Raw genomic sequence first — 21,391 nt, forward strand, 5'->3', positions numbered from 1 at the left:
TAAGCCAGCTGTTTACCACACATATACCCCTTGAATACCAAGTGAAAGGACACCACACAAGTGTTATGAAAATAAACAGTTATTTATTTAAAGATCACAACAGCCCTGTACTCTTTATGAGGACAGGGTACTAAGCACAAACCAAAACTCTTACAAAAATACTTAAGTTAGCACAGTATATACAAATGCCCGAGGGGCACGGAAAACCATATACTCTGAAAGTGGAATGCGAAATTCCTAGCAGGTAAGTACATTACTAATAGCTTTTGGAATCGCTAGGACTTGACTAGGGAATCGTTAGATTATGTCTAGGAGGCCTAGGGGACTCGGGTGCAGTGTGTGCACTCTCACGCGAGATGCGGGACAAAAGTCTATGGTAGCTAGGAATTAGAAAGTTAGTGTTCTCGGGCGAACCCGACCTGGTAGGGAGAAAACGAAAGTAGATTCTGACCCTTGGATAGTGAGGCTATGCTGGGGCACCGAAATGCCGAAGTTACCTAGCCCAGGGGCTGCAGCTGCATAGGTCTGAAAAGACGTCGGGAATCCTCGTAGACGGACCAGGAGCCGGAAGAAAAGATGCTGGCCGGTGACCAGTGAAGAAAGCTCAGTCGGATCCAAGCCTGGATCTTGAAGATAGATGACACCTGAAAGCAGAGGGGACCAAGTTCGAGACTACTAGCCAGTAGTCAGTGGGCACCAGGAGGGCACCGGATGGTAGCCACCTCGACTAGGTGAGTGGGTGACGCTTGACTCGAAGATCTCACGGACCAGGAGGCGTTGTCGGCGACCAGGATGGAGGATCGAGCTGTCCCACGAAGATAGAAGCTGTCGGCGTCGCTGGACCCAGGATTGGGCAACAAAGCCTTGGCAAATTCAAGCCCACGCGGTGGACCTAAAATGGCGTCTGGAGTGGACCAGGAGGGTCCGGGGTGCCTCTCTTGAAGAAGGAAGCAAAGGCCAGCCTGGAGCAACCAGACCAGCAGTCGTGAAGTCGTTGGGCGTCGTTCAGAGGGCCACAAGCCAGCCGGCTAGTAGCCAAACAACGCGGTGCACAGCAAACAGCAGAAGGGCCCCACGCAGATCGTGGAGATGCAGGGGGGCTGATCTTGGGTGCTGGAGCTGCGCAGGGTCGGGGCTTCTCGGACCCCAAAGCACTCACCAGTGGAGGACACGGTGGGCTTGCAGTAAAGATGTCGTGCAGTCTTGGCGATCGTCGGTCCCTTGAGGTCTCGTCGCACTCACGGTTCTCAGCTGGGCTGTAGAGGTGAGTAGAGGTCAGAGGGGCCAGGGAAGCCGGGTCTCGTCGAGCTGGGTCGTCGGATTCGTGATGAAGGACTTGCAGCAGACCGCAGTGTTCTTTAGGATGGTGCCTGCGGATGCAGGGTGACTACTCCTTAGCCACAAGGGAGAATCTTGAAGAAGAAATCGTGAAGTCCTTTCGAAGAAAGTGGTATCTTGATTCCAAAGATGATCTAATTTTAACAGGGGGCCCGCTCCCATCTTTATACTAAAAAAGGGGGCTGACCCGGTGACTAGGTCCTGCCTATGGGTGGGACTAGGTGGGGGGTGGTTACACCCCTCAGCCATGCCGGACTTCCCCAGGCCAGGGGCTGGTGTGCCCCTGGAACTGGTTCAGACCGGCCTATGCGTAGTGAGCACCGGGGTGCCACTCAGCAGTCACCTTCCTGTAAAGCCCTGCCTACCCAGGATACACAAAACCATGTCTGGGACGGTGCTAGCACCGCCCCTGACAGGAAACCCTTTGTCCAGGCTCCCCTCGCTGGAAGGACTCCCAGCTGCAGGGGGTCAGACTCGTGTCTGTGGTGGCAGCATCCATTTTGTGGAGCTGAGGCTTCAGTTAACTTTAACCGGGGTTCACAGTTACATACATGTCGTGTCCCTCTAGAAGGGTGGAATGCTAACCCCGTCGCCAGAATTGGCGAGGGGTTAGTATTCCAATTCGTATGACACCTTACTCGACATGTTTTGATAAAGCAATACCAAAGATAGCATTTAACCGCGAGGATTATAATGCACTTAAGAGTATATGGTATGCGATATCATGGAACAGCTATTAGGACTTGATTCCGCAAGCTGCAGACAGGCTCAGCTCATGCCAGAGCACCATCTCACACGATTCCAAGCACTCTGCCTTCAGGATTGTCAAGGCCTGCCATAGGAGTGACTGATAGGAATCTGTGTGTCCATTTTAGGGTTAGGTATAGGTATACTACACCTACAGCAAAGGGTGATTACACGACTTTGCCCCAGCTGTCATGCAGCCAGTTGTGTCAAATTTAGGAGGCCAGCCAGGGGTGGCACAATACGTGCTGCAGCCCCTGGCAGCCCTGGGTACACCTATGCCCTGAGTTACAGGGTCTGATAAGGTGGCCCAGTACCAATTGGTAGATGCACCTAGGGTACATGAGGTAATTTAGAAAGAGAACAGCCAGGCTGTGGGTCTGATTGGCAGGCCCACAGCCAGAGAAAGTCGTAAACCAGTGAAACAAAAAGCAAAAAAATCTGGGTGATCATAGGATTGCAGACCCTACTCTCCTACATGACCCCCCCCCAAACTTTGGGACAATAAGCTAACCTTGACCAGGTGAGTCTTCTTGTTCTAAGTGGAAATATCTGGAGAGCCCATCGGCATTGCCATGATCAGTACCAGGTCTATGTTCCACTGTAAAGTCCATCCCCTGTAGGGAAATGGACCACCTAAGCAGTTTGGGGTTTTCACCCTTCATCTGATTTAGCCACAAGAGGGGCTTATGGTCGGTCTGAATCTTGAAGTGAGTGCCAAACAAGTATGGCCTCAGCTTCTTCAGGGCCCAAACCACAGCAAAGGCCTCCCTCTCAATAGCTGACCAATTCTTCTCTCTGGGGGTCAGCCTTCTGCTTATAAAAGCAATGGGCTGATCCTGACCATCAAAATTCAGTTGAGAAAGAACAGCTCCCACACCCAACTCAGAAGCATCTGTTTGGACAATGAATGGTTTGGAGTAGTCTGGACTCTTAAGGATAGGTGCTGTGCACATGGCCTGCTTTAGGTCATCGAATGCTTTTTGACAGCCTGCTGTCCACTGAACCTTTTTTGGCATTTTTTTACTTGTCAGTTCATTTAATGGTGTCACAATGGAACCATAGTTCCTGACAAATTTTCTGTAGTATCCAGTCAGGCCCAAGAAAGCTCGAACCTGAGTCTGGGTGGTTGGAGGAGCCCAGTCCCTGATTGACTGTATTTTGCTCTCCAGTGGCTGAACCTGGCCTCCACCTACAAGGTGGCCCAGGTATACAACCTGTGTCTGCCCTATCTGGCACTTGGTGGCCTTGATAGTGAGGCCTGCTGCTTGCAGAGCCTCTAACACTTTCCTCAGGTGGACCAGGTGATCCTCCCAGGTGGAGCTAAAGACAGCAATATCATCTAGATATGCTGCACAGAAGTCATCCAGCCCAGTAAGGACTTGATTCACCAACCTTTGGAAGGTGGCAGGTGCATTTTTCAGACCAAAGGGCATTACCACAAATTGATAATGCCCACCAGGGGTTGAAAATGCTGTTTTGGGCTTGGCATCCTCAGCTAACCTGATTTGCCAATACCCAGCTGTTAAGTCAAATGTACTTAAGTAGTTGGCAGAAGCCAATCTATCTATAAGTTCATCTGCCCTTGGTATTGGATGGGCATCAGTCTTAGTGACTGCATTGAGACCCCTGTAGTCTACGCAAAACCTCATCTCTCTCTTACCATCTTGGGTGTGAGGCTTTGGCACTAGAACTACTGGACTAGCCCAAGGGCTATCTGAGGGTTCAATGACTCCCAATTCCAACATTTTCTGCACTTCAGTTTTTATGCAGTCTCTAACATGATCAGGCTGCCTGTAGATTTTACTCTTGACTGGCAGGCTGTCACCAGTGTCAACCTCATGGGTGCACCAATTGGTCTGACTGGGTGTCAGAGAGAACATACGTCTGAAAGACTGAAGAACCTGTTTACAGTCTTTCTGCTGATGTTCAGAGAGGCTGCCACAAAAGACAACACCATCTACTGACCCATCATCAGGATTCTGAGTGAGCAGGTCTGGGAGAGGGTCACTCTCTTCCTCCTGTCCCTCATCTATGGCCATGAGCAAGCTCATGTCCTTCCTGTCGACATATGCTTTGAGCCTGTTGACATGGAGTACCCTATGGGGACTCCTGGGAGTTCCAAGGTCCACCAGGTAGGTGACCTCTCCCTTTTGCTCAAGGATTGTGTGGGGCCCAGACCATTTGTCTTTGAGTGCTGCTGGGGCCACTGGCTCCAGCACCCACACCTTCTGTCCAGGCTGATAAACAGTCAGGACAGCCTTTTGGTCATGCCAAGCTTTTTGAAGTTCTTGACTGGCCTTAAGGTTTTCTGATGCCTTCTCCATATACTCAGCCATCCTGGAGCGGAGACCAAGTACATAGTCCATTATGTTGGTTGCAGGCTTTTTGAGAGGTCTCTCCCATCCTTCCTTCACCAAACACAAGGGGCCTCTCACAGGATGCCCATACAAAAGTTCAAAAGGGCTGTAGCCAACCCCCTTTTGTGGGACCTCTCTGTAAGCAAACAGAAGGCAGGGCATCAGGACATCCCATCTACGCCTGAGTGTTTCAGGTAGTCCATGAATCATCCCTTTTAGGGTCCTGTTGAACCTTTCAACAAGCCCATTGCATTGTGGGTGATAGGGTGTAGTGAATTTGTAATTGACACCACACTCCTTCCACATAGCAGTTAAATAGCTTGACATGAAGTTTGCACCTCTGTCAGAGACAACCTCCTTAGGGAAGCCCACTCTGGAGAACACTCCAACTAGGGCCCTTGCCACCACAGGGGCTGTGGTGGTCCTAAGTGGAATAGCTTCAGGATACCTGGTGGCATGATCCACTACCACCAGTATAAACTTGTGCCCTGATGCTGTCTGGGGTTCCATTGGACCAACAATGTCAATCCCCACTCTTTCAAAGGGCACCCCCACCACAGGCATTGGTATAAGGGGGGCCTTTGTTGTGCCACCTGACTTACCACTGGCTTGGCAAGTGACACAGGAGCGACAAAACTCCTTGGTATCCTCATTCATGTGAGGCCAGTGAAAGTGTGAGACAAGCCTGTCCCAAGTCTTTGTCTGGCCTAAGTGTCCTGCTAAGGGAATCTCATGGGCCAAGGTAAGTAGGAAACCTCTCTGAGACAAGGGTACAACCAGCCTCCTGGTCATGCCAGGCTTGGGGTCTCTTGACTCAGTGTACAGGAGTCCATCTTCCCAGTATACCTTGTGGGTACCTGTGGCGTTCCCAGCAGCCTCAGCAGCAGCCTGCTGTCTGAGGGGTTCAAGAGAAGGGCAGCCTAACTGGTCCTTCCCCAGGTCTTCCCTTGAGGGTCCCCCTGAACCCAAGAATTCAACTTGATCAAGTTCAAACTCTCTAGGCTCAGTTTCCCTCAATTCCTGCAGGTCAGCCTCCTCTGAGACTTGATCCACAACCTGGGGCAAGGGGGAAGGCACAGCCTTAACCCTACTGCTCTTTTTCTTGGAAGGTGTCTGGTCCATTGTTCCAGGATCCAGCACCTGTTCAGTGGGGCATCTTCTGGCCTGTGACCTAGTCACAGCAAACACATGTGCTGGCAAACCTAACATTTCCAGATGAGTCCTCTGCTCCACTTCTGACCATTGTGATGACTCCAAATCATTGCCCAACAAACAATCCACTGGGAGGTCTGAACTAACTACAACCTTCTTTTGGCCAGTTACCCCTCCCCAGGAGAAAGCTACAATTGCCATACTATGATTGGTAGTGACATTGCTTGCATTGGTCACCAGGAATTCTGTACCTGGCATGATCTGTCCAGGGTCCACAAAGCTAGGTGTCACCATTGTGACACTGGCACAAGTGTCCCTATAGGCCTGAGCCATTTTTCCATTAATAAAAGGTGTCTGTCTGTATTTGCCCAAAGTATTGGGACTTATGTCAGGGGACATATCCATATCCCCTGTACTGACAAGGACAGCCTGAGTGAGGGTGCCAACTAAGTTGTCACTCCCCTCAGAACCCAGGGTTAACCCTACTAAACCCTTGGGAGGTGCACTACCACTGCTGGCTGTACTAGGGGGCACAGGTGCCTTAGGGGCTGCAGTGGCAGGAGTCTGCCCTCCTCCTTTCTTGGTGCACTCACTAAACCAGTGAGTTTTACTTTTGCAGTATTGGCACCACCTTTTAGATTGGCCTTCTTTCTTCTTTTGGGGAGCCTGACCCCCACCCTCTTTGGGTTGTTGGGGACCTGTCGAAGACTTCTGGTCATTTTGTTCCCCTTTCGAATCCTTACCCTTCTGGTCTGCTTTCTTCTGACCACCTTGATTCTGGCCCTGGTTCTGTTTAACTCTTGTTCTAACCCATCTGTCTGCCTTCTTTCCCAATTCTTGGGGAGAGGTCAGATCTGAGTCAACAAGATGCTGATGCAACAACTGGTTCTGACAATTGTTTAAAATTTGCTCTCTCATCATCAAATTGTACAATCCTTTATAATCAGTAACCTTACTGCCCAGCAACCAGCCCTCAAAAGCCTTAGTGGCACAATCTACAAAGTCAGCCCAATCTTGAGACTGAGTTTTCTGGGTATCCCTGAACAGCACCCTGTACTGCTCAGTGGTTAGGCCAAACCCATCAACCAGTGCATTTTTCAAGACTTGGTAATCATTAGCATCCTCCACCCTTGTGGTGAGGAGCTTGTCTCTTCCTTTACCCTCAAAGGAGAGCCACAAGATAGCTGCCCACTGACTTGGGGGAACACCTTGCACAGTGCAGGCCCTCTCCAAAGCAGTAATCCATTTGTGGATGTCATCCCCTTGTTTAAAGGGGGGCACTATCTTACCAAGGTGTTTTGTATCAAAACTCCTTTCCCTATTGCTAGGTACAATGCTGCCACCAGTGGGGACTGTCCCACTCAATTGTTGCTCTCTAGCAAAGGCAAGCCTCTCTTTGGCCAGGGCAAGTTCTTCCCTTTCAATCCTCAGATTGGCTGCCTTTTCCTTAGCTTCATACATTCTCCTCTGGGGAGATGTCATTCCCCTTTGAGAGGAACGTTGAGAGCCATTGGTATGAAGGGATCTGATAGAGCCTCTTGATAGAGATCTATCTCGTCCATTCCCAATGTTAAGCTGACCTGAGAGTGGCCCCAAGGGTCCCCTAGTGCCCATCTCATGTCTGCTTAAGTTGGACCTGGTTAGTCTGCTGACTTCTACCTGTTCCTTTTCTGCCTCATCCCCTGATACCAAATCATCATCCTCATCATCAGCATCATCTGCTTCCTGAAGAGGATGGTCCTGGGCATCAAAGGGACCCTGTAAGGAGGGCATGTTGCCATCTGAATTAGAAGGGTCTGGGTTACCAGCCCTCCTTGCATCATGAGTCTCTAAGAGACCAATCAGAAAGGCAGTTGTGGGGTTAGACCCCTGCTTAATCTTCCTAGAGGTACACACTTGTCGTAACTCATGGAAGCTAAGCGCAGTATATCTTGAAGGGATGACCTGTGGAGGGTCAACTGACACAAGGGGAACCTCAGTGTTTCCTCCTTTGTCCGACATACTGTTTCTAGTGTGGTGTAAGTGATGCACCTACCTACACTATGTGTTTACCTACTGATCCCTTGCTAAGAGTTGCAGCCAAGGTGTGCTAAGCCTTGAGGAGCTACAACAGCTGGTTCAGTAGAACTCAGAGTATTCTAAGCTTTAGTTATGTGTACCTAACAGTACTTATGTGATCTTTCAACAAGATATTCTTAGGATACGTGTGGTAAAACAACAGCAAGCTCAAATCCCAACCGCTGCTCACCAATGTGAGAAGGTGGCCTGATATGCAGTGCTCACTATTCTAGTGAACACTATGTATCAGTCCAGCAACCCTTATTGATGATTGGTTGTAAGTCAACCTTATAGACCAGCTATCCTAGTAGCGTGGATACGAGCAGTCTAAGGCTAAAGACTCGAGAGGGCGCGTTAAGCCAGCTGTTTACCACACATATACCCCTTGAATACCAAGTGAAAGGACACCACACAAGTGTTATGAAAATAAACAGTTATTTATTTAAAGATCACAACAGCCCTGTACTCTTTATGAGGACAGGGTACTAAGCACAAACCAAAACTCTTACAAAAATACTTAAGTTAGCACAGTATATACAAATGCCCGAGGGGCACGGAAAACCATATACTCTGAAAGTGGAATGCGAAATTCCTAGCAGGTAAGTACATTACTAATAGCTTTTGGAATCGCTAGGACTTGACTAGGGAATCGTTAGATTATGTCTAGGAGGCCTAGGGGACTCGGGTGCAGTGTGTGCACTCTCACGCGAGATGCGGGACAAAAGTCTATGGTAGCTAGGAATTAGAAAGTTAGTGTTCTCGGGCGAACCCGACCTGGTAGGGAGAAAACGAAAGTAGATTCTGACCCTTGGATAGTGAGGCTATGCTGGGGCACCGAAATGCCGAAGTTACCTAGCCCAGGGGCTGCAGCTGCATAGGTCTGAAAAGACGTCGGGAATCCTCGTAGACGGACCAGGAGCCGGAAGAAAAGATGCTGGCCGGTGACCAGTGAAGAAAGCTCAGTCGGATCCAAGCCTGGATCTTGAAGATAGATGACACCTGAAAGCAGAGGGGACCAAGTTCGAGACTACTAGCCAGTAGTCAGTGGGCACCAGGAGGGCACCGGATGGTAGCCACCTCGACTAGGTGAGTGGGTGACGCTTGACTCGAAGATCTCACGGACCAGGAGGCGTTGTCGGCGACCAGGATGGAGGATCGAGCTGTCCCACGAAGATAGAAGCTGTCGGCGTCGCTGGACCCAGGATTGGGCAACAAAGCCTTGGCAAATTCAAGCCCACGCGGTGGACCTAAAATGGCGTCTGGAGTGGACCAGGAGGGTCCGGGGTGCCTCTCTTGAAGAAGGAAGCAAAGGCCAGCCTGGAGCAACCAGACCAGCAGTCGTGAAGTCGTTGGGCGTCGTTCAGAGGGCCACAAGCCAGCCGGCTAGTAGCCAAACAACGCGGTGCACAGCAAACAGCAGAAGGGCCCCACGCAGATCGTGGAGATGCAGGGGGGCTGATCTTGGGTGCTGGAGCTGCGCAGGGTCGGGGCTTCTCGGACCCCAAAGCACTCACCAGTGGAGGACACGGTGGGCTTGCAGTAAAGATGTCGTGCAGTCTTGGCGATCGTCGGTCCCTTGAGGTCTCGTCGCACTCACGGTTCTCAGCTGGGCTGTAGAGGTGAGTAGAGGTCAGAGGGGCCAGGGAAGCCGGGTCTCGTCGAGCTGGGTCGTCGGATTCGTGATGAAGGACTTGCAGCAGACCGCAGTGTTCTTTAGGATGGTGCCTGCGGATGCAGGGTGACTACTCCTTAGCCACAAGGGAGAATCTTGAAGAAGAAATCGTGAAGTCCTTTCGAAGAAAGTGGTATCTTGATTCCAAAGATGATCTAATTTTAACAGGGGGCCCGCTCCCATCTTTATACTAAAAAAGGGGGCTGACCCGGTGACTAGGTCCTGCCTATGGGTGGGACTAGGTGGGGGGTGGTTACACCCCTCAGCCATGCCGGACTTCCCCAGGCCAGGGGCTGGTGTGCCCCTGGAACTGGTTCAGACCGGCCTATGCGTAGTGAGCACCGGGGTGCCACTCAGCAGTCACCTTCCTGTAAAGCCCTGCCTACCCAGGATACACAAAACCATGTCTGGGACGGTGCTAGCACCGCCCCTGACAGGAAACCCTTTGTCCAGGCTCCCCTCGCTGGAAGGACTCCCAGCTGCAGGGGGTCAGACTCGTGTCTGTGGTGGCAGCATCCATTTTGTGGAGCTGAGGCTTCAGTTAACTTTAACCGGGGTTCACAGTTACATACATGTCGTGTCCCTCTAGAAGGGTGGAATGCTAACCCCGTCGCCAGAATTGGCGAGGGGTTAGTATTCCAATTCGTATGACACCTTACTCGACATGTTTTGATAAAGCAATACCAAAGATAGCATTTAACCGCGAGGATTATAATGCACTTAAGAGTATATGGTATGCGATATCATGGAACAGCTATTAGGACTTGATTCCGCAAGCTGCAGACAGGCTCAGCTCATGCCAGAGCACCATCTCACACGATTCCAAGCACTCTGCCTTCAGGATTGTCAAGGCCTGCCATAGGAGTGACTGATAGGAATCTGTGTGTCCATTTTAGGGTTAGGTATAGGTATACTACACCTACAGCAAAGGGTGATTACACGACTTTGCCCCAGCTGTCATGCAGCCAGTTGTGTCAAATTTAGGAGGCCAGCCAGGGGTGGCACAATACGTGCTGCAGCCCCTGGCAGCCCTGGGTACACCTATGCCCTGAGTTACAGGGTCTGATAAGGTGGCCCAGTACCAATTGGTAGATGCACCTAGGGTACATGAGGTAATTTAGAAAGAGAACAGCCAGGCTGTGGGTCTGATTGGCAGGCCCACAGCCAGAGAAAGTCGTAAACCAGTGAAACAAAAAGCAAAAAAATCTGGGTGATCATAGGATTGCAGACCCTACTCTCCTACACCTCCCAGCAGACCCAGAAGCAAGAAGGCCTCCTGGTTCACCGACGAACTCAAGGACTCCAAGAAGACCTGCCGCACCCTCGAGAAAGCCTGGCTCCTCGACCAGACCACTGACAACATGACCGCCCTCAAACACGCCACCCGCAAGCACCACCAGCTCATCCGCACCACCAAGAAGAAATCACTGAAGGAACGACTGGACAAAAACGCCCACGACAGCAAGGAACTCTTCACCATCGTCAAGGAGTTCTCCAACCCCAGCACCGGCAACAACAACATCACTCCCTCACAAGATCTCTGCGACTCTCTCGCCTCGTTCTTCCACCGTAAGATTGCCGACATCCACAACAGTTTCAGCGCACCATCCACGCACCCAACCGTCGAACCAACGCCCCCCACCGCCACCCTGCGCACCTGGACCACGGTGACCACCGAAGACACAGCCCGCACGATGAACACCATCCACTCCGGATCTCCGACCGACCCCTGCCCCACCACGTCTTCAACAAGGCCAACTCCATGATCGCACCCCAACTCCGGGACGTCATCAACACCTCCTTCAACACCGCCACCTTCCCGGAGAGGTGGAAGCATGCCGAACTCAGCGCCCTACTGAAGAAACCAACAGCGGACCCCACCGACCTCAAAAACTTCCGCCCCATCTCGCTCCTCCCTTTTCCTGCCAAAGTCATCGAGAAGATCGTCAACAGACAGCTTGCTGCCTTCCTCGAAATGAACGGATCCCTCGACCCCTCACAGTCCAGTTTCAGAGCCAACAACAGCACCGAGAAGGCCCTCATCGCAGCCACCGACGACATCCGAGCCCTGCTCGACAACAGGGAAACAGCGGCACTCATCCTCCTGGACCTCTCTGCAGCGTTCAACACTGTCTGCCACCGCACCCTAGTCCAACGCCTCAGCAACATCAGCATCCAAGAGAAGGCACTAGAGTGGATCACCTCGTTCCTCGCCGGTAGAACACAGAGAGTCCGCCTCCCCCCATTTCGATCCGAGGCCACCCAAGTCATCTGCGGCGTTCCGCAAGGATCATCACTCAGCCCCACCCTCTTCAACGTCTACATGAGACCTCTTGCTGCCATCGCACGCCAACACAGCCTCAACATCATCTCCTACGCCGACGACACCCAGCTGTTCCTCTCCCTCACCAGAGAACCCGACACCGCCAGAACCAGCCTACACGAAGGGATGAAAGACGTCGCCGAGTGGATGAAGAACAGCCGCCTGAAACTGAACTCAGACAAGACGGAAGTCCTCATCCTGGGACCATCGCCCTCCGCCTGGGACGACTCCTGGTGGCCCCCAGCCCTGGGCACCGCTCCCAAGCCAACAGACCACGCACGCAACCTAGGATTCATCCTGGACTCCTCCCTCTCGATGACCAGACAAGTCAACGCTGTCTCCTCATCATGCTTTCACACCCTTCGCATGCTTCGCAAGATCTTCCGATGGATCCCGACTGAAACCAGGAAGACGGTCACCCAGGCCCTCGTCACCAGCCGACTGGACTACGGAAACACCCTCTACGCCGGAACCACAGCCAAGCTCAGAAAAGACTCCAACGCATCCAGAACGCCTCCGCCCGACTCGTCCTGAACATCCCCCGACGCAGCCACATCTCCGGCCACCTGAGGGACCTGCACTGGGTCCCCGTCAACAAGAGGATCACGTTCAGGCTCCTCACCCACGCACACAAGTCTCTCCACGACCTGGGCCCCAAGTACCTCAACGACCGCCTGACCTTCTACACGCCCACCCGCCAGCTACGGTCTACTAGTCTCGCCTTCGCCGCTGTACCACGCATCCGTAGAGCCACCGCCGGAGGCAGAGCCTTCTCCTACCTGGCGGCCAAGACATGGAACTCCCTCCCCATCCACCTTCGGCTGACCCAGGACCATCTCGCCTTCAGGAGACAACTCAAGACCTGGCTGTTCGAGCAGTAGCAGACCCCTTCCCCCAAGCACCGTGAGACCCTTCCGGGTGAGTAGCGCGCTATACAAGTGTTATGATTGATTGATTGATTGAGGGTGAGTGAGGGTGTGAGAGGGGGTGAGTGTGTGTGAGGGTGAGGGGGTGTGAGAGTGGGGGGTGTGAGGGTGAGTTAGGGGGTGTGAGCGTGAGAGGGTGAGGGTGTGTGAGGGTGAGTGAGGGTGTGTGAGGGGGTGTGAGGGTGAGGGGGTGTGAGGGTGAGGGGGTGTGAGGGTGAGGGTGAGGGTGGGTGAGGGGGAGTGAGGGTGAGGGGTGTGAGGTTGAGGGTGTGTGTGGGGGTGTGAGGGGGTGCGAGGGTGAGGAGGTGTGATGGTGAGAGGGTGAGTGAGGGTGTGTGAGAGTGAGGGTGTGTGAGGGTGAGAGGGTAGGGTGTGTGAGGTTGAGAGGGTGAGTGAGGGTGAGGAGGTGTGTGAGGGCGAGGGTGAGTGAGGGTGTGTGAGGGTGGGTGAGGGTGAGTGACAGTCTGTGAGGGTGTGTGAGGGTGAGAGTGTGTGAGGGTGTGTGAGGGTGTGGGGCTGTGAGGGTGAGTGGTGAGGGGGTGTGAGGGTGAGGGGTGTGAGTGTGAGGGGGTGAGGGTTGTGAGGGTGAGGGGGTGAGAGTGTGAGGGTGAGTGTGTGAGTGAGGGTGAGAGGGTGTGAGGGTGAGGGTGGGTGAGGGTGTGAGGGTGGGTGAGAGGGTGAGTGAGGGTGAGGGGTGTGTGAGGATGAGGAGGTGTGAGGGTGAGAGTGAGGGGGTGTGAGGGTGTGGGGGGAGTGAGGGTGAGAGGGTTGTGAGGGTGAGGGGTGAGGGTGTGTGAGAGTGGGTGTGTGAGGGGGTGTGAGGGTGAGGGGGTGTGAGGGTGAGGGTGTGTGAGGGTGAGTGAGGGTGTGTGAGGGTGTGGGTGTGTGAGTGTGAGGGGTTGTGAGGGTGAGGGTGGGTGGGGGGAGTGGGGGTGAGGGGTGTGAGGTTGAGGGTGTGAGGGGGTGTGGGTGAGGGGGTGCGAGGGTGAGGGGGTGTGATGGTGAGAGGGTGAGTGCGGGTGTGTGAGGGTGAGGGTGTGTGAGGGTGAGAGGGTAGGGTGTGTGAGGTTGAGAGGGTGAGTGAGGGTGAGGAGGTGTGTAAGGGCGAGGGTGAGTGAGGGTGGGTGAGGGTGAGTGACGGTGTGTGAGGGTGTGTGAGGGTGTGAGGGTGTGTGAGGGTGTGGGGCTGTGAGGGTGAGGGGTGAGGGTGAGGGGTGTGAGGGGGTGAGAGTGTGAGGGTGAGTGTGTGAGTGTATGTGGGGGTGAGTGAGGGTGAGAGAGGGTGAGGGTGGGTGAGGGTGGGTGAGAGGGTGAGTGAGGGTGAGGGGTGTGTGAGGGTGAGGAGGTGTGAGGGTGAGAGTGAGGGGGTGTGAGGGTGTGGGGGGAGTGAGGGTGAGAGGGTTGTGGGGGTGAGGGTGAGTGAGGGTGGGTGAGGGTGTGAGGGTGAGCGAGGGTAAGTGAGGGTGTGTGAGGGTGAGAGGGTGTGTTTGGGTGAGGGGGTGTGAGGGTGAGGGGGTGTGAGGGTGAGAGGGTGGGTGAGGGTGAGAGGGTTGTGAGGGTGAGGGGGTGAGGGTGAGTGAGGGTTGGTGAGGGTGTGTGAGGGTGAGGAGGTGTGAGGGCGAGAGTGAGGGGGTGTGAGGGTGTGGGGGGAGTGAGGGTGAGAGGGTTGTGAGGGTGAGGGTTAGTGAGGGTGGGTGAGGGTGAGTGAGGGTAAGTGAGGGTGTGTGAGGGTGAGAGGGTGTGTTTGGGTGAGGGGGTGTGAGGGTGAGAGGGTGGGTGAGGGTGAGAGGGTTGTGAGGGTGAGGGGGTGAGGGTGAGTGAGGGCTGGTGAGGGTGTGTGAGGGTAAGTGAGGGTGTGTGAGAGTGAGGAGGTGTGAGGGCGAGAGTCCAAAGTAAATGGTGGCAGGGCAGACATCATAAGACAGAGAAAGGAGACTTGTGGTGACTGTGTTGGTCAGTTTCAGAATCAGGAGGGGCAGAGTCAGTACAGTCTGCGAGGGATCAACGTGTCTAGAGGCAAAGCATACCGGATGTAGCATTGCAGCTAGCAAGTCGAGTGTTTTCAAGCTGCGTGTCCCTAGAGAGATGGCAATACAGCAACAGCATTTGAGGAGCAAGGCTACTGTAAACAAGCACGGTAGGCTTTCACTTTCGTCCAGAAACAAGCTCTCGGCATTGCTGTGGCGGGGGAGCGGGAGTGCGAGCGCATTCCTTTGAAGTCTGATGCGGGGGCGGGAGCGGCAGCCTTTGAAGTCTGATTGGGGGGAGCGGCAGCCTTTGAAGTCTGAGGCACAGACAAATGGTTGTGTGTGACGTGGCAGGCGTGCACGCTTGTAGATCACATGAACTGTGTCTAATCCGCAGTTTTGGCAGACTTTTCGTACTGCTTACTAGACTCTCGCCGCAATGCTTACGCATTGCTTCAGCGAGACCTAAAAAGCCTGGAATTGATGGACAGTTCACAATTGGAGAGCTCAACTTTCCAGCAGAGTTACATTATAAAAGCGCTTCAATGCCTCGTCTGGGGTAGTTAGTGCAATATAAATGCCAATACGATGCAATTATTAGCTGATAACACAGCGTAGCATTAAGGTGTAGCCCTGACAAATTTCCCAGGTCCATGCGTGATATGCTGCTCCAGTCCAGGTTTTTTTCCCTTTAAATTCTGGGAGTTGTAGTCTTGTTTATTCCAGTATAAAACAAGCCTACAAAGCCCAGAATTCAAAGGGAAAAAACCAGGACCAGAGTAGCATGTCATCCATGGACCTGAGAAACTTGGCATCTATAAAGGTGAGTTTCAGCTGGACTAGGTCTTCAGTCACGAGCACTAAGCATTCTGGGACTTGTAGTTTCACTTTATCCTGTGCCATCATAGGCCCACGCGGCCCAACATTCTCAGTGATATTGACTGAAAAAACGTAGGACTGGGCGGAAGGCTACCTCGTGATATGGTGGCAGGGGAGATAGTCGACAGCTAATTCGTCACACTTGGAAAACACTGCCCAAAAAAGTTGTATGAGCCCGAGAAGGACACACGCAGACAGATGCATAAACATCGAGTGCCCGGATTTAGCTTTTTGCCCAGTGCACGAGGCCTATTGTTCACATGCTAATCTCCTGTCATGTCTGAGTATCTGAGCAGCTGCCATTGACTCTGCCCCTCCTCCTCCTCCCTCTGGTGTCCTGAGGTAACCTCGCCTCGGAGATAACAGTGAGATAGGCCCTGGGGACAAACCCGCGCATTATCTGATGAGGCTGGGGCGGGCCGAAGAAGATAGGCCTTGTGCCTGCCTGCATGGAGGAATGGAGGACAGTGCGCGAGAGCCCGACCCCCCCTCCACCCCTCCCCCGGCATGGCACATTTAACATGCTAGGCCGAGATTCTGACAGGAGATGGGGTAGACTCCAGTCTCCCACTCAGGCGCATTGCACGACAGTGCATACAGGCACATTTAAGCTGTAATGAATTGCACTCACTTGGTAGTCCCCTAAAAACGGCAGAAAAATGGAAAGCATGCACCAGAGTAAACAATGTGTCACTGTTTTCCTTGCAAAGGGCGTCTGCTGGAGTTTCATTTTCAGAATTAAACTGCCGTGCTCCGAAATACCCCGTTTGCGTGCTTCATTTGTAAATGAATGAGTGATGGCGCCTAGAAGCCTGTGGCCCGTGCAATTAAATGTCATTGCGAGGACTACCAAGGTCGTGTATTCGTCAATTCACCTTAATCCACTATCAGATAATCCCCCATCCCCCCCTGTCGTTTCAGGTCCTGCTTTCTCCCTTTGTGACTGATTTTGCCCTCTCTCTCTTCCTCTTTCTTTACCCTTTGTGCATTTTTTCCTAAGCTATCTTTAAGTGCCTGATGCGGATATATTAGTGTCAGTGACCCCACCGGCTCAAATTAAGCCACGCCTATTCATGTTTGTAGCAATAATTTTTTCCATTTGGTTTCTGCAGAAAAGTGGAGTGTTATGTAGCGGGGAGGTTGCAGCTCAAATGTAATACAACCGCAATACCCCAAAGATGGTCCTTGGGTTCACACTAATAAAGCCTTAGCTCAGTCCTGGTAGTGTGACAAAGAGCAGTTTACTACAGGAGCAGGTGTTAAGCATTTCTGAGACCCAACATGGACATTAAGTAGTTGATATGACTCGAGAGAAATCCGCCAAAACTTTATAAAATAAATAGACTGTATTTTCATCTTAATTTAGACACCAAAATGAACATATTGGCTTCATATAAATGGAAGTGTAGATTTTTGAAGCAATATAATATCAGCGCAGAATAACGCTGTGAAATGTTATCATTGCGGTCAATGGGAAAAACCACTGGGGACAATCGGTCCCTTGCAGGTCGAGTTGCGTGGTGCCCTTGCAGGGTAAAGGTGATGCGGGTCCCAGACCCAAGCCATGAGAGACGGTTACATTTTACCTGCTCATAGAGTCCGGGTGCAGAGTTGGTCTGGAATGTCCTTGGTGCTGAAATGGAGTCGTGGGAGAGCTGGGTTTGCCACTGAAACGGTGCTACAAGGGAAAAAGATGCAAAAAGACAACAACAGTATGGTCGCTGACAACGGTCGAACATCGGATGGAGTTCCCTCTTGATGCAGCGGCAAGTAAAGGGGTTGGTTGCCAGACTTTTGATCAACAAGCCTTGGCAGCGGTAAGTAGAGCAGAAAGTAACGTTGACATTCAGTGGGCCAGGGGAACACAGTAGCTGCCTGTAACTCTGTGGAAGGCAGGACTACAGTTCCCAGAGTGCACTCGACCATCTGGATTTGGGTGATCCCTCGGAGGGCCTGATGGCCAGCGATTCTTCAGATCCAAGGCATTGTTTTACCTGCACTTTGCAGGGGACTAGTGCTTCAGGCTTCCAGGGGGGTCCCTCCGTCTGAGGGAACTGAGAGGTAGCCTAGGGTAAGTCTCGAACAGGCAGTTCCCCGAGCGTTGCCACAGGTGCAGATTTGTGCAAGTCTTGTTGTCGCTGGTATGGGTCTCTTCTTCTGTCCTCTTTGAGGCAGGTTGTTCAGAACTGAAGTTCTGGTGTCCGAATGATCCCTTAAATCCTATATTTAGGGGAGATAGACGTGTGGGAGCTAATAGACAATAGACAGTTAGTCCCTGCAGCTAGTTCGCTCCTGGGGTGACCGCATCCGGTGTGAGGGTAACCTTTTCTACCCAGAACGCTCTATTCTGCCACTAAGATGGCAGAAATCTAATTATACTGTGCAGGCCAGGCTGCTCATCCTGGAGGAATGGCTAGACTTCTGGGGTGTACACCTCCTTGAATAACTAGTTTGCCGCCAATCTGGGTGCAAATGTGCCTGAGGCAGGTGCCACTGAGAGTCAGTCTTGATGCATTTCAGAGGCGTTGCAGCCTTTGAAGCTCACCGCCTTCATGTTCCACTTCACTAGCCTGCTTGGAGGGAGGGAGGTGTGACCTCTTTCCTGGCCAAGCCTTTGTTTCTGACTCCTGGGAATGATGACACTGCCTGGCAAGAGGTCAGAATCCTGTCTTGGCAGCAGCAAACGAGGGAAGCTCAAGCTTGCCCGCCAGAGCACAGAGAAGCCCATGCAACCAGGTGGGCAACCTCTAAGGTAGACTCTTGGGTGTTTGCTACATCACCCAAGACACAAGATTCATGTCAGTGGTGAAAAGGCACGTTGTTTGATACAAAACATGAAATATTTCAGCTGTATTTTAATGGAGCTGTCAACCTAGACAATGCTTGGGTGGCAGCCCATGTTGTCATACGGACCACTAAAAACTTATAGTAGTTTCTAATTGGGAATGACACTACAGGGAGATATAGGCTTGCACTTATGTGTCCTCACTGTTAATATAATGCACCCTGCCTGCTGGGCTCAGGAAGCCTTCCTTAGTCGTACCTGACATATGTTAAACATAGTGTATTGACTGTGCCACACATGGTGAGGGCACAATCGAGTTTGAGCAGTTTACACTGCTCCTACAGTCTGCCACAGCAGGCCGGCTGTCAGTAGTTTATTTGGGTCACTCGGGTGGCTCAAAACCGTGCTGCAGCCCTGGGGACCCCTTTACCACCTATGACCTGGGTAGCCCTGGTACCATATACTAGGGACTTATAAGGGGGTAAAATCTTTGCCAATTTGGGATTACCAAGTCGAACATAACTGTTGTGGATAGAGCAGAGGCACTGGCATCCGGGCAGCAGACTCCAGTGCACTATCAGAGTCATAACCATCAGCATTTGGAGCAAAAAGTGGGGAAGGGGCACCATACAAAAAAGGGCACTTTCCTATCATTTCTACCTGATAGAGCCTTCTAGCTGCAGATTTCTTACCTTTGAATTTCCCAGGCATCAGGCTGGATTCGGAAACTTTTGCTGAGCAATACCCATTGCGTGCGCCATTGGGTGGCTCCAGTCAGCCCTGCGTGACGTGATCGGTGCCGGTAGCGTAGGTTATTATGTCGCAGTCACCTAAATAGGTGCAACACTGGCACCCGGCCGTCAGTTCTTTTCTTTTGGCGCCAGTTAAGCGCTGATCTGGGACAGCTACACCTCTGTCGCTTTTTGACAGGCATTTTCTCAACTTTTTGTTGATGTAAGAATTTTCTCCAGCTTTGTGTGCGAAGATGTCTTCGTGAAAGACAGGGTTCAAGCCATGCGTGGCCTGCAACCGCATGATGTCGGTTATTGACCCCCACCTCGTCTGTCTCTGGTGCCCCGAACACGACCACGATTTAAAGTCATGCTCGGACTGTCGGGCAATGGCTCCTAAGGCCTTGCAGGAGCGGGCTATGAAGCTTTTTCTGGCCCGGCAGTCGATGCCGTCCTGCGAGACTCTGCAGAGGTCCCGGTCCTGATCGAAGAAGGGGAGGTCGCAGGATTGCTCCCGGAGCCAAAAGTCCTCTTCATCCCACTCAAGTTCTTCGGGACACTGGGGGAAGAAGCACAAGAAGAAGAAGTCCAAGCAGACTTCATCTTCACCTTGGCTGTTGTCTGTCGATGAAAGAGGTAAGGAGCACTGATGCTCTACGCACAGTTCTGCGGAGCCGGAGCCAGGGTCTATTTCGTGCCTCTCTTCCTTTACGGGAACCGGAGCGACCCCGTTCAAATTAAAGAATTTTACCAGGGCATGCACAGCGTATATATGAGTGGACCGACCGCTCTGGTGAACCCTCGGTCCTGTGGGGTAGGAAGGGGCCCCATTGGATTTGATGCCGTTGGCTCCGGCCATGGCAGGGCTTCGGGGATCCGATCCGGGCCAACGCCGGTTGTGCTATCGCGACCTCCTCTGCGTTGGACCTGAAGTCGGTGCCACCGGTGCCCGCCGGCCATGCCAGCCCCATCCTTATCCCTGACAACACAGAGCCGGAACGGCGTTGCCGATGCCGATTCCTTCGCCGATTGAACCCAGAGGTTCTATGTTGTTGCCTGAAATTTTTGAAAATGTGTCAGGCTTAGGAGAGGAATAGGAGGGGTCTATGGACCCTTTGAAACACAAGGATTACTCTGCAGAGCAGTTGAACTGGTATGGGGAACTTGGGGAAGCCAGTGGATTGGACACTTCTCCAGATACTGGCATTCTCTCTCTGCCAACTGTGGTTACGGAGGAGGGAACATCTTATTCCATGATGGTTAAAAGGATAAACAACACAGGGTTTGGCTCATGCGCAGTAAGCCCACACCATAATAACAATAAACATAACAAACTGCCAGTACTGCAAATTTCTTTAACCAGTTGTTTGATAGGCAATGAAACAAAACATCTGCCCTCACAAAACCACTTTTTCCGTTTGAATTAATCAAAACACTTTATTCAAATCTGTTTACATCAATTTTTTCAGCAATTTTACAAAATAGAACTATTACATATAAAAAATTAAGCCCCGTCAAAAACTCGAAATTCTCTTTTGGGAGATCATTAGAAATGCACCCAACAATCACTCTCTAAAGAACCTACTGTATAAATAACATACACACTGTGACAGAATCATACACCTATTCACCTAATCATCACATCCATGCATACATTCTTACACCATCCATACAAAAGCCCGCCCTGGGGTATCTCAATAAAACCCTTTTCTTTACACGGCAAGGCCTACTCAATTAAATATTTACATCCAAAAGGCCAAAAAAATTACTTAAAGGACAAGGCCATCAGCTGGATTATACAACATTCAAATATGACATCAGAGCCAATCAATTTGATTGGCCTAAACAACAACAAGGTCTACGAGTTTCGAATCCCCCATGGTGTGGGGATTCTCCTCATCCTCAGGACCAAAGATTTCTTCGTAACCAGTCAAAAGAAGAATCATGTAAATCTCTCAAATTTTATTTATAATATACTCATTGTATTATTTCCCAAGCAACTCTCCAAAAACCTCTTGGCTAATTCCTGTGTATGTCACTTGTTTCCAAAAGTCAATCGCATCTTTAAATCGGGTGGAATGGGTAATGGATCCCCGATCAACATGCGGCGATTTCGCTGCGTGTTGATCGGGGATCCATTACCCGTTCAAACCGATTCTAGAGCCCCCGTGGGACAGCCAGGTTTCCACCCGATTTAAAGACCTGAGCCACAGATGCGATTGACTTTCTCTATATTCATTGCCTGCTGACGGAGTTTGCTGGGACTGTCTCCTGTGACTCCCGTGACCCGAGACCAACGCAACTCTTCGCCGGACCCGCTCCGCGGGTCCCGCTTCATCTGGACATCTGTGGGGCTTTGTGGCAGCAGACAGGGCTGCGAGCGAGACGGCAGGGACTCCAACTACCAGGAGTCCCTGCGAGGCCAATCGCTGTCACCTGGCCCGCTCTCCCTGTAG

The sequence above is a fragment of the Lissotriton vulgaris genome, chromosome 12 (assembly GCF_964263255.1).
Source record: "Lissotriton vulgaris chromosome 12, aLisVul1.2, whole genome shotgun sequence".
In the NCBI taxonomy this organism is placed as follows: domain Eukaryota; kingdom Metazoa; phylum Chordata; class Amphibia; order Caudata; family Salamandridae; genus Lissotriton; species Lissotriton vulgaris.